Here is a 6773-nt window from a genome sequence, read left to right on the forward strand (position 1 = left end):
TGTTGGGGTCTGTAACTTTGTTCACCCTGTCTCTTTATTTCCAGAGTATCCTTTCCTCCTCTACTTTCTTTCCTGATTGAAATCTCCCGGAGTCTTTCATTCCCAAGGCAAATGCCACTTGCCAGGGAGGCCTCCCAGCCCCAAGCCCGTTCACCACTGTTCCCAAGCATGCTTCACTGCTTTTCCGTGTGAGCCATGGCCCTGCTGGCTGTGGTCAGAGCCACACATTAAAAAGATCACCCAGCTAGCAGACCCCAATCTGCTAATTATTAGCTCTGTAACAATAAACTAGCCTCTTGCACTCTCAGGAAGGTAAGCAAGTTTTATCACCTGGAAAATGAAGGTAATAGTTTCTCATGCCCGCCTCCTGGGGTTCCATACTTGCTATAAAAGAATGAAGTCCTTTTGAGTCTCTTTCTTTACTCTGCACTGTGTTATGGTGAAGATTTGTCTCTTCATCTCCTTATTGGTTGAAAATATTTTGTGGCAGACACGGTATTCCTTTTCCTTCATAATCTCTCAAGATGTGTCATAAATATGTAGTAGGAATGGATGGAATGTCAAGCCCAAACCCTCCTTCCCACATCACCCTGGGACCTCATCAGCAGTCTCAGCAATGCAAGCGTGTGTCTATTCCCTGTATCCTCTTCGTAGGTAAAATGTGGTGTATTAGGATGGCCAAGATAACGGCATGAAAGGAAAACTTCCTACTTGGATCTTCAGTTTGGAATCATTGAGAGGGACATGGAGGCAGCAGGGTGGCTGTGCAATTTGAAAAGTAAAGCAAAGCTAGTGTGACATTTGGACCATGATGTAGCACCAAGGAAGTCGTGGAGAAAGGTCCAGACTTCATGCAATAGAAAGCAAGATATTGGGAACAATGAGTCCATTGGGAAAGGTGTGATAAAATAAAATAATGTCTGAGAAAGTACGATGTGGTGCTGAAGATTTGGATGGACTGAATAAGAAACACAGAAGACAGTGGCTATGCTGGCAGTGTGCTATGATGAAGTAAGGTCTGGCCCAGGCTGATGGCAAATGGAAGGAACACACAGAAGCGATTCCTGTGTAGGAATATGGTCATGGAATCTGATGTCAGGGTAAGGAGGTTGTAAAAAGGTCACAAACAGACTTCAGTGTGGTCTTGGATGGCTAGGAGAATGGTGAGGTCAGGAATGGAAGTGGAATTTTGGTTAAGGGTAGGAATGAGGATCAGGCTACGGGAAAATTGTTACTTGAGGATGTCAAAAGAGTTTGGGGCCCAGCAGGATGGCTCAGTAGGTAAAGCTCGTGTGTGCAAACCTGACAATCTAAATTTAATGCCCAGAAGGAGAGAAGTGACTCCCAAAGGTTGTTGGCTGGAGAAATAGCTCACTGGTTAGGAGAATGTACTTTCAGAGCCCCTGACTTCAGTTCCCAGCACCCACATGGCTCACAACTCCCTATAACTCCGGCACCAGGGAATCTGACACTTCCTTGTAGCCTCCACAGGCACCTGCACTCACATGGTGGCACACATGCACATACACACACACACACACACACACACACACACACACACCTTCACAAATGTAAAAGGGTCTATTCAGCTCCGCTGCACACCAAAGGTGTATTCCTTTCTTGGGAAGTCTGATGCTCTCTATCCATGAGCACTCATATTTTCACTATATTCGCTTTCTCCCTTTTTGCTCCCAGCCAATGTCTTTAGTTGGCAATTCTCTAGGAAAATGATTCACGGGGACAGTTCAGATTAGATGAGTGTCAGCTGGTGTCCCTCCGCTGCGGCATGATGCTGACACACGCGAGTGACTTGAAGAAGCAGTATGCTGTGTGACACCAGCCCTGTGGACAGCCTCCCCAGCCTGAACTTAGCCTCTCTCCTTGTTGGTGCAATTGAGTCCAGTAATCATGATGGTTTGGTAGCTATGACGATGGGAAGTGGTTTCAACCCTCCCTACCAAGATGCTCCCGATGGTGAAAGAACCACTGTTCCTGAAGCTGCCTCAGGAGCGAGGCCTCCTTATCTGCTGTGTCCTGCTCTGGGTGACTCATCACCACCACAGCCATGCCCAACACATGTGCAGAGCAGCTTACTCATGGAGCTGGGCAATGGGAGAGAACCGAGTACCTCATGTAGCAGCCCTGTTTTTCTCTGTGGACACTGCAGCCCAGCTGCTCTAATTCCTCTCTAACATTGATTCTAATGCCAAGATCTTTTTCCTGATGCCATATCAGCAGAAAGTAGCAATCATGATGGCAATAGTGTCTGCCATCCACAGACCACATTCTGTGAATGAAGTATGTGAGGAATAATCCAACCATACATATTTTTCCTATTCGTGTTCATAGCAATTCTATGGGAGGAGATAATAATTATTGATAACTCCATTTTTCAGATGAAAGTGGGGGTATACGGCAGTATGGTAAGCTTGTACATTGTTATAAAATTAACAATTAATTAGGACTGGGAATGAACCAAAGCCTTAACAATTGAGCCTCTCTGGCATTAAATTTGTTTTAGTGAATTTTTTAAGTCAAAATTTAGTTGCTTTTCATTTTTAAACTGTCCTTCATTGCCTTGAATTATTATGCATTGATTGAGGGTTGGAGTGGTGATCTGTTATTCTCCAAAACTTTGTTTTCCATGCTCGTGGTCTAACCCAGGGCATACAATATGCTAGGCAAGTTCTCCAATACTAATCTACATCCATAGCCACATTCTTCAAATTCTTCTGTTTTTATACTTATTTGTGTGTATAGTAGATGTGAATGTTCATATATGTATGTATTTTGCACATGTGTGCAAATGTGTTGAGGCCATAGGTCAATAGCATGTGTCTTTCTCTCCTGGACTCCCCTTGGCTTTGAGACTGAGTCTGGAGTTTACCAGTTAACAACACTAGCTGGCCGTTGAGCTCTGTGGAGCTTCCTATCTTTGCTTCTCCTGAGCTCAGATTATAGACCCACGCCACCATACTCTGTTTTTTTTATGTGTTCTGGGGACTGTAACTCAGATGTTTATACTAGTGCAAAAAGTCATCTTTTGTCTTTTAATCTCAATTGTGATCTCTAGTTCTCAAATACATCCTCCATTGAAGGAGTGATTATAAAGTTCTAAACCTGTATGCAGGGACCTGGGTCTCCTTGTCTTCTCACCAAAGTCCTCAGCACTGCTTGACGTGTCAGCACTGATTACACTGGTCCATTCAGAACTGGGTATAATTCACCTTCATGAGTAGCTTCTCAGTTGTCAGTGTAATCAGGTGATCTCAAAATCGCCACTGGTGTGTACATCTGAGTACCATGGTATGTACATAAATGTCCTTCACTTTTGAAACCCTAAGTACTACAAACTACAGCTGATTATGGGTCAGCAGCAAACGCACTGTATTCAGAAGGTGAAATTGAAAACCCAGGAAGATAACTTGAGTATCTTAATGTTTGTGTGTGTGAGTGTGTGTGTGTGTGTGTGTGTGTGTGTGTGTATGCTTTGAGACAGGGTCTCACTTATGTAGCTCCGGATGGGCAGAAAGTGTTCTGTGAAATCATTTCCCTGTTAAAACAGTAGACTGTTTTTTTTAATATTTTAATTTTCATGTGCATTTTTCTTTCATAGCTGTATTATCAGAGAAATATTACATTTAAGCATCCCTATTTAATTAAATGAGTAAGTAAATTTAAAATATAGTAAGCCAGGTTTGCTAGTACATGTGTGCCTTTAGTCACAGCACTCGGGTGATGAAGACAGGAAAATTGTGAGTTCAAGGCCAGCTTACTCTAGTGAGTCTCTGTCGCCCCATATGTATGTGTGTGTGTGTGTGTACATATATGTATATATGCATATGTGTATATGTGTGTACATAGGTACATGTTTAGATATATGTATATGCATCAATATATAGTACATAACATACTCTTGAACATTCAGTTTTACTTTCTGAAGACTATGTGCACACACACACACACACACACACACACACACACACACAGAGGGGTGGTGAGTGGTGGGGAGAGTTTGTTCTTTGATTCGCCAAAACCTTATTAAAGGCACTACTCAAAAGAGGAAGATCTGCTGTCCAGAGATACAGAGACACGTCTCAGAAGGCAGATCCTCGTCCTATTCTGTTATTGCATCCATGCTGCCATTCTTTCTTTCCAATCCAGTAGCTAAAACAGTATGCTGGATACAGGAAGCTCTAGTAACTTGTGTCAATTCAACTTATGCTTCCTCAACAAGAGTTCGCACAAGACTTTGCTAAACCCCCTGTCTTAGTCAGCCCTCACCATGATAATGATTTGAAATAACTACCCCAGTTCAATGGTACAAAGCAAGCATCCCCTCACATGTTCAAAGCCTTGTGTGCTAACTCACACTCTTCTGAGCCCTGCTGTGTTCTGTGCTACTGGCTGTATTCAGAGGGGTATAAATCCAGAGCACCAGCTCACACAGGTTTATCTCACATGTGCTTTTCTAGGCTAAGCTTCTGAGGTACAGGGCTGAGACTCAGCAGGTCATGTCTTCCCATAAAGACTCACCATAGTAAAGACTACAGATCAAGCATGTAAAACTTTTATAGCTAATGGTTCACTATGTCTGTTAACACTCCACGGGCCAAATGCAAAGTCAATAGGCCAGAATTGTACTTTGCTCATAGCAAGAGGGCAAGGCAAAAGGATATTTGACAATTAATGAATCTGTGCCATCATACTCATTTTATTGAAGGTCTCAGAAACTCTCTAGCGAGGATAAGGGAATTTAGTCATCATGTTTAACATCATCATAATAATTGATTCTTATAGAAAACAAAGAAATGAAATGCCAAGAAGCAGACAGGATCACCCTTTTATGAGGGAAATGTTGAGAAATGCACTGTCTGATGAACAGGGAGCCTCTTTCATGTGCTCTAGTCCTGAAGTACATCTCAGAGTGCATGATAGCATGCAGGCCCTCATCTCTAAATCTTTAAACTGTTTGACCCACTCATGGTCAAAATGCTGTTAGCTCTTACACAGAATAGTTTTTCTAAGACTTTTATAATTTTTTTTATTTTAAAAATTTAAGTATATGACGTGTGCATATGATGTGTGAGTAATGTGTGTATATGTATGTGTACATGATTGTGCATGTGTGTGCCATAGCATGTGTGCAGAGGTCAGAGGACATTCTTGTGTGTTGATCTTCACCCTCCACCTTGTTTGAGACATGCTTCCTTGTTGTTCACTGCATCGTACACCGGACTAGCTGGTCCACACTTTTCGAGGGATTCTCCTGTCTCTACTTACCATTTCACTGTGGGCATGCTGGGATTACAGTCATGTGCACCACATCACTCTTTTTGACGTGTTTTCTGCAACCCCAAACTCCAGTCCTCATGTACGCATAGCAAGTACTCTGTCCACAAGCCATCTCCCCAGCAACATTTTAATATTGACCTTTGATGGCGCTGTTTGTTCTGGAACCGATTCTGATCCTTGCTTTTGCCCCCTCTTTTACACCTTCAGTGCATGTCTCAGCCACTCACTAATATGAAACATGAACTCAGACCGAGTTGCGTTACACAGTTTGGTTTGCATGCACTTAGATCCTTCACTTCTGGAAGACCAAGATAAAACCCTATATTCACCCTCATTATCACAAGTCTATTATTTTCTTTATAGTTTTAATTAATTGATGAATTAATGAATTTCTGAGGCAAGATCTTGCTATGCATTCCAGCCTAGCCTTTAGCTCTCAATCTTGCTGCCATGGCCTTTTGGATGCTGAGATTACGGGAATAGGATGTTATTCCCAGCTTAATTTGATTTATTTGAATATTTTAACTTTGCAAATTTTATATATTGCATTTTGAGCATTCCCATCCCCCCCTCCACTATCCCCTCCCAGATCTACACTCCAATTCCATGCCCACCCAACTTTGTCCTCATCTAAAAAGCTTTTAAACCCATTGAGTTTCTTTATGCGTCCTATATGTATTTAGGTATGTGGACATCCATGGAACTTGTATGTCTTAGCAAGGGTCACAGACTTAAAGAAAACCAGCTTTTCTGTTCCAACAGCTATTAATTAGTTGCCAGTAGCTCCTTAGTCAAGGATGGGATCTTGTGCTCACCTCCCCAGTCCATGCTGGGATTTTATCTGGCTTGAGCATTCACAGGTCTTATCCATGCTGTTACAACCTCTGTGAATTCATATGTGCAGTTTCTGTATTTTGTCTGAAAATGTTGTTTCCCTGTCCTCCTCCACTGCCTCTGACTCTTAATGCGTTTCAACCTCCTCTTCTGCAATGATCCCTGTGTCCTGGGGGAATGGGGTGTGATATAGATGTCCCGTCTAGGGCTGAGAATTCCACAGTTTCTAACTCTCTGCACATTAACCAGTTGTGAGTCTCGGTGTTAATCACCATAAACTGAAAAAAGAACCTTCTCTGATGAGCTTTGGGAGTTGGCAACCAATACAGATTGTAATCATTTATTGTGAATAAAATGTTTAGAAGTATCTGTACATTGGGAAATAGTTGGATCAGGCAGATTGACATATATAGTTCCTCATGCCTTCATCATGTTTTATGGTGAACATGCCCAAAATCTGCCCACTTGGCAATTTTCAAGGTTGTAATTCATTGTATTAACTGTAGTCACTATGTCACACACTAGAACACACTCTTGAACTTATTTCTCTAATCTAAAACTGTATATCCTTAGAAAAGTATCTCTTCAGTTCCCTGTTTTCTATTCCATTTGCTGGCAGTCACCATCGAATTCTCTTCTTTTCG

This window comes from Peromyscus eremicus, chromosome 3 (assembly GCF_949786415.1).
Source record: "Peromyscus eremicus chromosome 3, PerEre_H2_v1, whole genome shotgun sequence".
Lineage (NCBI taxonomy): Eukaryota > Metazoa > Chordata > Mammalia > Rodentia > Cricetidae > Peromyscus > Peromyscus eremicus.